The 10,385-nt window shown below is 40.0% G+C and overlaps 1 long non-coding RNA gene across 1 annotated transcript in view; it reads left to right on the top strand.

The window, feature by feature from the left end:
• Positions 1-4,416: 4,416 nt before the first annotated feature.
• LOC137658474 (uncharacterized) overlaps positions 4,417-10,385 on the top strand; it is a 28,038-nt gene continuing 22,069 nt past the window's right edge. Inside the window, exon 1 of the long non-coding RNA XR_011047334.1 lies at positions 4,417-4,535. This is a non-coding gene — a long non-coding RNA (uncharacterized lncRNA). The remainder of the gene's footprint in view (positions 4,536-10,385) is intronic.

Here is a 10,385-nt window from a genome sequence, read left to right as displayed (position 1 = left end):
GGCAGGAGGCCTACTGTGTGTAGGCAATGGTCATTAAGTAGGTAGGATTAAGAGTTATCCTACCCTAGGGCAGCAAGTATTCGCAGATTCTGGTTATTTGCGCCTTTCTGTCATCTAACCCCAACGAAGAGCAAGGGCTGACTGTAATGAATTTCCTCTCGAGTGTAGGGTAAAAATTTTAGAAGGGCGTGCAATGGTTTATTTTCATATGTTAATGACAAATGAAATATTTATCAATCGAATCATTTTGGCTTTTTTTTTTTTGTAACAATCCTGTGCTCTTAGTTACTGCATACCGAGAATGGCATTTACTCATTCCATTCCATAAAATTATTATTGGATTTTGTGCAGTTTCATCACTTGAATTTATGTGGTACTGTACATTACTAATAAGTAGTCTTTCTTGTAAATTTTTCTCTCAAAGAATTGGCTTTAGTAGTGTTTTTTTATTATGAAGTTTTTGTAGATTATAATTAGTATAATGCTTCTAAATAATACATTTTGATCCAAAGACATTATTTGAAGAGATTGTTCTTAATATGAGTGTCTCTGATAACTAATTGAGAATCAAATTGGATAAAACATATGATGATTCTACTTAAATTCATGAAGGTTTTTTTCTAAAAAAATTATTCAATGTTGATTGAAATTTTGTTGTAAAAATATCTTTGAACTGATGGTTGTTTGGTGCACCAAGTGCAATTCTAAAGGACCTCTGCCCACTAGCTGCACTCAATTTCTACCCTGTGTATTTACCTCCATCCATTTACACTTAAACTATTCCATTTTGCTGTCCAACCCCTTTGACTTTTACTAAATGGTGCAGTTGAGCCATTTTCCTCCTTGTTGCTTGAGCTCTCTGAATGGCCTATATTTCCAGATGCAGGGACTTTTGACCCAAATTAAAAAATCTAATCCAATCCAAACTGCACACATTCTTTATCCCTCAATGATACTTCTATTCCCCCTTCCTTTCCATCTTGCTGCTCACCTTCTTAACCTTTACTTCATAGTGCAAGTGGGGTGTTTTTCCTGATTTACACCCAATTGCTAAATGACCTTCCTGCCCACATATTCATTCTGTAAATCAGGTTACATCTCACAGTACTAATATATAGAACTCCTCAGTTATACAAGTCTTGATGTAATTTTATATACAGTATCTTCTTAAATGTGGCCGATTACCTGCAGAATTGTGGAACAGGCAGAAAATCCTTTATATGGCTAACTATATTATATTTGATCCAGTCAGAAATTGCAATTCTATTATCAGTGGCTTCATTTTTCTTAATGCCTAAATGATTGAGCATCCAACATACTTCAACACACTTATTGTTTTCATTTAATTTAAGATTGATATGTAACTACAAAATTAAGGTAATATTAAAGATAGAAATTTAGATCTTTTAGATCTGTTCTGCCTTGTAGACAGGCGTGAGTAGTAAAGAATCGGCATAATTTAAGATTGTAAAATGCTCCATTTTAGAGTAAACTGATGAAATAGTGATCAAGGTATATAAAAAAAAGTTAAATAGTCTTTTAAGCAAATGAAGGGTTAAAAAAAAATGAGGTGAAAGTAACAACTAAGGGCTTAAAAACGTGATTCAAACTGTGGTACCCCTCAGTTTCACTGCAAGTGCTTTTCATTGTAATTTTGTAAAAATGATGCAGAGTCTTCCTCGATATGTCCCTGGACATTTTATACAAGGTGGTAGAATATACCACAAGCACAGGTCTGCTTCCCCAAGTAGTTGAGATTTCCTTTATATGAAAAATATTTACTTGTATTCTTTTTTCTCTCTTTTTAGGTTTGATGAGAGTCCCACGCCTTTGGCAGGAGTTGAGGAAGTATGTGTATAAAATGAGGGTCTATTAGGGCATTGCCTTAAGTGCAAGAGACATAGCAGCATTTCTTTGGCCCTAGTTACACCCACTTTGTAGTCTCTCAACTTGGGTGCAGTACCTATGGCTATTGCTTCTTCTCTTCAGTCTTTGTGTCCAATTCCCTGCAACCTTTATTTTGTAGTGTAATTGCTGGATTTCTATGTTGCACCTTTGCACTTAATGTCTTACCTTCCCTGAGTTAGGGACACAAGGCCAAATTCATAAAATTAATCTAACTTTTTTTTTTTTTTTTTTTTTTTTTTTTTTTTTTTTTTTTTTTTTTTTTTTAAGCTTGGTTGTTGCAAGTCTTATTCTATAGCACTTTTGTTGTTGCAGGCTTATGGTATTGATGATGCGCACAGTAAAGACGGGAGATAAGGTCAGTGATATTACAAGAAAGTTATTCTTCCACATCATGATTTGGTTAGTGCAGGCACTCTAGGGGCTTATTGTATAGTTTCAACGTGAATTATTATTAGTATCATTATTATTGATTGATTTTAGTCAATAACAATGTTAATAATAATAATTCACATTGAAACTAAGAGTTATTGTTGTTATTATTATTATTATTATAACCCTAATAGGAAAAGCAAGATGCTATAAGTTCCAGGGCTCCAACAGGGAAAATAGCCCAGTGAGGAAAGGAAGTAAGGCCTCTGATAGGAAAAGCCTAAGGCAAGAGAACTCTAACCTAAGGCAGTGAAAAACCAGGTACACTGGTTTTGCCACTACCCAAGACTAAAGAACAATGTTTGATTTTGGATTGCCCTTCTAGATTCTAAAAGAACTGCTTATCATAGCTAAAGAGGCCCCTCTACCCATATTAAGTAGAAAGTAAGCACTGAACAATGACAGTGCAGTGGTTAACCCATTGAGTGAAGAAGGCATTTTCGGATTTTTTACCACTTGTCAGGTGTAGAATTATGAGGAAAAAAGAGAATATGTAGAAAATAGGGTAGAATATTCAGTGTATGCACAGGCGAAGAAGAAATGCTTCATAACGAGAGAGGGATCCAATGTAATACTATTTGGGCCGTCAAAGACAAGTTTGTCAAGCTGTAGGTCTACATATTAAGTTACAGTTGTAAAAAACGAGTTACTGTGTATAATTGATCTATCAAAGGTAAGAGAAAAAATAGATTTAGGTTTTGCTATAGTTATTTATTTGAGAACAAATTCCACACGGCACAGCTTTGTCACAAAAGTTTTCTTTTAAATAAAATATTTTTCTATGTAGATTACTGTAGGCTACTACTACTACTACTACTACTACTACTACTACTACTACTACTACTACTACTACTACTACTACTACTACAATCATCATCATCATTTAAGGGGTATGGTATACTGCTGCCCTGCTCAGAGATCATATATTACTTTGTGTAGGAAGGAAAGAAACTATACCAAAAATTGCATTAAATCTAAATATATGATAATTTTGGATGAAGTAGGTGGATAAATATTTAAAGCTAAAATTCTGACGCTAACTAGAAACACGATTTCTAATGCAATGGGGGGGGGGGTGAGTACTGTAATATTAATGCTGTGATTTTAATTTATCAGGGTAAAAGCTTTACTTCAACTGAAATTCTTACAAATCACGTAATATAATGTATGATAGGCATATTATGCTCAATGATATAAGATAAAATATTAGATCTAACCAATATAGTTGACAAATTTCAGTGTCTGTTATTAAAAATTAACTCCTTCACCGAATGTTATGAATGAAATGTTAACTTCCCTACATGAAGCTTAATACTTTTTATTCAAACAATATCCATGCTCCCCCCTCCATTGATATTGTTTTATAGTGCAAAATATATATCACACTTTATTAAAAACATTTCCATCTAAATATATTTACATTGATTTATATTTATAACAACCTCCTGTGGTTTGTCTATTGCAAAATCGTTGCATTAAAATTAGTCTCTTCACAAAAGAACATTTATGTGGGTTTAGAGACTAAATTTAATCCCTATTCCTCTGTTGGATAATTAATTTTGCAGATGATTAAATGTGTTTAGTAAATTAGTTTTAATTAGAAATTATATAAAAGCAGTTTTCACCTTCTGTAAAAAAGCTTGTCTCAATTGAATGCCCGATATCGATAACAAATTAGCATTAATATAAAAATTAAAAAGTGAGAAATTCCTTAATTCTGACGTTATATAACAAGTCTTATAAATCACAAGTAAAATTATTTTGAATAAATAATTTTATTGCTAGATTTATTCTCGGTATTTGCATAATTTACGAAAGAAGCTCATTTCACACTTCTCGGCACAGCAGGGGTGCCATTCGTACGATAATTATCGTACATGTACGATTATTTTAGGTCCAGTACGATGTACGATACATACCTTAGGTATATACATATGTGTTTAATTAAACAATTATACTAAAATATTTTGAAATAAGTCGATTATGTAACTCCCTAATTATTATTATGAAACTGTGTACGATAATTTTGGTTGAAAAACGACAATTTTAAGGCTCATGTACGATAATCCAGTCGAAATAATCTGGCAACTCTGCAAATCTGCGCCATCTTCAGCCGGTCAGCTGAGCATAAACATTCACGTCGAGGAACCTACGAATTTTTTCGGCAAAATGACTTTCTGGAGAACTGCTGGCTTAAAGTAAGTGTTTTGAGTCTGCTGTATTAAATAATTTCACCTTCCCAACATTGTTTTAAAGAGATTTACTTCTTATTTAACCGGGATGTTAAATCGTCTGCTATTAGTGATACAGGTGCCAGTATTTATCTTACCTCTTATTTCCCTGCTCCTGCCTCAGAGTTAACGTAAATACTCTTGATCAAATTAATGTCCCTCTGCGACCCCCCTAACCACTGTCGCTAACATACAAACCCCACACCCCGACTTAACCGAACCTAGTAGTTCCCAGGTCACAACACCTAGTCGGGGGCAAGCCCCCGGACCCCCTAAGTAAGTCTCTCCTACACAAAAAAAGCTATGGGCAGCACTCTAAATCTTATCTCAACCACATTGTAATAGTAAAAAAGTTGGTAATTTTGTAAAAAAGTTACTCAGGATTACCTTAATATTTGTAGTTGCTTAAGTCTAAATCCTCGGGTTCTTGCGCCTTCACAGGTACCCCTAAAGTCGCCTAAGAGCCCTTTTCGAAATAAAAAATTAGAAAAAAGTCCCGTAGGATTGAAAACCTTATTGTCTTCAAAGCATCAAGCTGATCTATATGAGCAATAAACTCAACACCATCGCTCAAAGAGAAACTATATGGAACATGTCTGTCCATTACGGTGTTTAGCGTAGGAAAGGGTTGACCTCGTGTGTAGGTCAATCTCGGGTCGAGGGGGTGGGATTTAAAATTTTGAAATCACGCGGCCAGCAAAAGTAGGCCTACAAGCGTACGGAAATGAAGGGTTAGTTCGGGTGGTTTGTTTGAGTCTGGCTTTATCTACCGAAACATCTTAACTAGATGTTGGCTAACCTAACCTTTGGTTGTATATATAACAAGTTAGTATTCGGCATAATTTCAGGACGTGTCCCAACGAACTAACAATTTTAACGAGGTTAAAAATGAAGATTGTTGGGATTAGCGAAAACATAAGTCCAAACATCGATAACTGTTCAAGCTTGCGCCACCAGCTGATAGGTGAACAGAGCGCCGCCAAACGGGTGTTATTATAGTCAGGCAGGAAATAATGCTTGGAGGAAATTTTACGATCGAGTAACTTGGCCGTGGCTTGAGCGGACAACGCATTGTAACGACCTTTCCCGAACCTAATAATTCATGATAATTATCATAGCAGTATCAAATGTCACTATAAATGACGTGTCCCTAATAACTACAAACTTTACAAATGGTAAAAATGTAGATTGATAGGACAGTATTAAATTGTAAAAACGAACGATTCTTAGACTGGGATGACACGGGCTCTATCTATCGGTTAAGTTGGAAACTAAGCAGGAGCTACCCGTGACTTGCGTTCGGATGGTGCTCGACTTTGAAAATATTGCCGTGGTAAAGGTAAATTATGATATTATTCAAAATTATAAAATATCATATTATGGTATATTGGATCATAGTAAAGAACATCTTCCCCATAATGAAAAACAATTTGGCGAGTATTAAGAAAAATATCGCCCTGTCCCTAAAAACTACATTCACCCCCAAATGACAAAATGATCACTCGGGAGTGATGTCTTACGTAAATAAGACAAACTTCTTTGTTTGTTAGGTAAAGCTCGTAATCCTTGCCAGTTTCGAGTTCAAGATTTAGAAAAAATCACTATCATGTTTAACTTCATCACTCTGTGTATCATGTTTCCATCTTCACGTTTCGAAATCCAAGAACTGACGTCTTCGACCCGCGCTTGCTCCCGTTGCTCCGTATTTATTTTGTTATTGTATTCCGGGTGTATGTAAGAGATAAGGCCATGCCTCGTAGCTCTCTTTTTTTTCAACCCTATCGCTAAGAATACAGCAGTTTAACAGGGTTTGCAAGCCCCCCATTTAGTTTAGTAGGTAAGATTACGGCTTGTAGGATAGGCTAGGTGGGGAAGTTTAGGCTAGGTGTTGTATGGAGGCGGTCTTGTCCATCGATATACGAAGGCTCCAAATTCTGATTGGATGTGAAAACAATATTGTAATTTCCCAGGTCAAGCGGGGTCTGATTGATTTGTTACAAATTCCCATGCCTGTTAATTAGTTCCGTGTTCCACTACTAAAGCACCGGTGAATTAATCTAAACTTCAGCTAAAGCGAATTCTAGGAACTATGGGAAATGAAGTGTCTATCCGGGTACAGAGCTCGTTTGACTTACAAATTTCATAGCAATTTTGATGATTTTCAAAATAATCCTACTGTATATCTATCAGCTAAGTACTTACTCAGGGTATTTAAATTATTCTGAAGAGTTTTTATTCTTTTTCTGTACAAGTTTGGGATAGGGTTGAAAGTAAGTTTCATCGGGAGACCAGTAAACTCGGTCTCGGCAAACTAGGTCTGGAAAACTTGGTCTCAGAAAACTGGGTCTCAAATGTCTGTGGTTGCATCTTAAAATTTTTTTTTTTTACACTAATTAAAGGGTACTAAATAGTAATTTATTATTAAAAGAACATTTAATAAGTACAGTATTTTTTTAAATATTTAACTTAGCCGGTGAATATGTAATAGCTGCAACTCTGTTGCTCGACAGACACATACAGTAAAAACTCGCCAGCGATCGCTATACAGGTTGCGGGTGTGCCCACTAGCGCCAACTGTCGGCCAGATACCACTCTCGATGTAAACAAAGACTCAATTTCTTCTCTGTCGACGTGTCGACAAGACGTACTTTACTCGCTGTTGAACCTGGAGTTTTTTTCCATCATATTTGGTGAAGTACTTTGATTTGGTTTGAGCTTTCGCAGTACAGGTGTTTTTCTTCAAATAAATCCTTGAACTCTTTTTTGTATCGGATTAATTGTTGATGACTTAGATCGTTTTTTTGAATTTTCCCTTGACTAATTCAAAATGGCTGACCCTTCTCAAGTTCCCAAGTTCAGAAAATGTAATGCTAGGGACTGTCATAGGCGTCTTCCAAAGGCTTCTCTCGACCCTCACACTGTTTGTTCCAATTGTCGGGGTAAAACCTGTCAATTGGAAGATCGGTGTGAGGAATGCGTGGGCCTTTCGGAATTCGATTTTATCGAATTTGATAAATATACACGCAGACTAGAGAGAGATAGGGTAAGGAGAAGTTCTTCTAGGTCGGTAGATTTTTCCTCTCCACATGCCCCTGAACTTAATCCTTCCCCTGTAGTGGTTGTTCCTAACCCCCCTCCTAGCACTCAGGAACCGTCGATGCAAGACATGATGCGTGCTATTCATGCCTTGGGGGAGAGAGTTGAGGCCTTAGCAAGTGACCGAAATCAACTCATGGCGGACGTAAAGGAACTCAAGTGCCAAAGTGCCACGGCGGAAAGTGTTAAAGTGCCTAGTGTTTCTCAAAGTGTTGTGAACAGTGTTGCGCTCGAGGGTTCGTCTGTTCGTGCCTGTCGTCCACCTAGTCCGGGACCTCTTGCAAGCTCCCAAGCCCAGGGGAGAAGCAATGTCGTACGACTCATGGGTTCGAGAGGCCTTGATCAGCGAACAGACGTTCCCTCTATGGTATCAGGCGTATCTCTCCAAGATCGCCCCTACCAACGTAAGACGAGAGAGCCCATTTTTACCTCGTCGTCCGAAGGTGTTTCTCGTAAGAAACCTTGGACCAAGGTCTCCAGACCTTTAAAGCGTAAGTCGGTCCCTTCAGGACAAGTCCAACGTCCCGGTTGTAGCCACTGGGACAGTTCGGACCCGTTGCCGTCATCTGATGACTGCTCGCCGCCTAAGAGAGGCAAAGTTGTGCCGTCTCATTCGCTCACCCTGTCTGTTACCGTACCTGCTTCCGTAGACCCTAAATGGGTGTTACTGCAAGACATGCAGTCCAAGCTTGTGTCCTTGATGGAGGACTACAATGCGGAGAAGGTTTCCGTTGAACCTGCTGGCCATCAACCATCCAAGCGGTCTGTTGTGCGTCCTGTTGACGTTGAGGTAGCTTTCTCGCGTCAACCAGTTGGGGTAGTACCTCCACCGATGCGACCCAGTGTGGATTTCCAGCCGCACGTTGACGTTAGGCAACGCACTGATGTGATTGGTGACGTTCAGGACGTTCATCAACCATCAGAGTTGACTTGTTTTGACGCGGTGCGTCAACCTCCGCAACCCGGTATGGTGTTGACTGCACAACCCAGACGGTCTAAACAGTCTCGGGTGGACGCTGTGCGTCCTCGCGCACCTGTGGTTGTTGACAGTTCCCAGACTGTTCAGCAGTTCCAGGACACTGCGTCCGGCTCCGTCACGTATGCACCAGTGCGACCGGACTCTGCGAGTCAAACGTTGCCCACACCTTTGCCGTTTTCTCATCAGTTATCGGATGAGGAACTGTCAGATGAGGACGTTGCTGAACCACATCCTGAGGATCAACCTTCAGAACTTGATGAGCCTAAAGCTGTTCAACCATCCTTGGACTTTAGAAAAGTCATGGCTGTGTTTAAAGAGTTGTTCCCTGGTCACTTTATTTCTGTGGCTCCTCGTTCGCCGCCGTCAGAGTTTGTCTTAGGCGTTCCTACTACCATGCCTGCCTTTACTAAACTCGTTCTCTCTCGCTCATCCAAGAGAGCTTTACGGCTGTTAGGCGATTAGTTAGAGACCAAGAGGAGTTTAGGGAAGACAGCATTTGCCTTCCCCCCATCTAAACTCTCGTCTAGATCGAGCGTCTGGTATGCCACGGGAGAAGTTCTCGGCTTGGGAGTTCCTGCCTCTGCCCAGGGCGACTTCTCAAGTCTTGTAGACTCTCCCCGCCGCCTTGCCATGAGACGCTCAAAGATTTGTTGGTCACCCTCGGACCTGGACCACCTTCTTAAAGGTATATTTAGGGCGTTCGAAGTCTTTAACTTCCTAGACTGGTGTTTAGGAGCCCTGAGTAGGAAAATCTCTTCTGCTGATAAGGATGTTTCCTTACTCATTATGTCCTGCATGGACAAGGCCGTCCGTGATGGGTCCAACGAACTTGCCGCTTCATTCACGTCCGGAGTCCTGAAGAAACGAAAGTCTCTATGCTCTTTCCTGTCTGCAGGAGTGACGCCATGCCAAAGATCTGAGCTACTCTTTGCGCCCTTGTCTAAGTGCCTGTTTCCTGAAGTCTTGGTTAAGGAAATTGCCTTGTCTTTAGTGCAGAAGGACACCCACGATCTAGTTGCGTCCTCGGCTCGCAAAGCTCCCCCTTTGCCTGCATTGTCTGCTAGACCTAGGATAGACACTCCAGCGTCTCGGTTTATCCCGCCCTTTCGTGGCAGAGCCTCCAGCAGGGGAGGTGCTCGTGCCGAAGGGAAGAGAGGGAAGAGAAAAGGATCCAAGTCCTGTAAGGGCAGAGTCTGACTGCCCGCAACTTCAGACAGCAGTAGGTGCCAGACTCAAGAACTTCTGGAAAGCCTGGGAGAAGAGAGGCGCAGATCAACAATCTGTGAGGTTGCTGAGAGAGGGGTACAAAATCCCTTTTGTACGCAAACCCCCTCTAGCGACGTCCCCCATCGATCTCTCCCCCAGGTACAGAGAGGAAGAAAAAAGACAAGCCCTGAAACTGGAAGTGTCTCTTTTGCTAGAGAAGGGAGCGGTGGTCAAAGTCTCGGACCTTCAATCACCGGGGTTTTACAACCGTCTCTTCCTAGTATCAAAGAAGACAGGAGGTTGGAGACCGGTGCTAGACGTCAGTGCTCTGAATGTCTTTGTCACAAAGACGAAGTTTACCATGGAGACCACAAAGTCAGTCCTAGCAGCGGTCAGAAAGGAAGACTGGATGGTCTCTCTAGACCTAAGGGATGCCTACTTCCACATCCCCATTCACTCAGACTCCCAACCCTTTCTGAGATTCGTCTTCGAAGATGTGGTGTACCAGTTTCGGGCCCTGTGCTTTGGCCTAAGCA

The sequence above is a fragment of the Palaemon carinicauda genome, chromosome 19, assembly GCF_036898095.1.
Source record: "Palaemon carinicauda isolate YSFRI2023 chromosome 19, ASM3689809v2, whole genome shotgun sequence".
In the NCBI taxonomy this organism is placed as follows: domain Eukaryota; kingdom Metazoa; phylum Arthropoda; class Malacostraca; order Decapoda; family Palaemonidae; genus Palaemon; species Palaemon carinicauda.
Note: the sequence above shows the minus strand (reverse complement) of the source record. Positions and strands in the feature narration are given on the sequence as shown.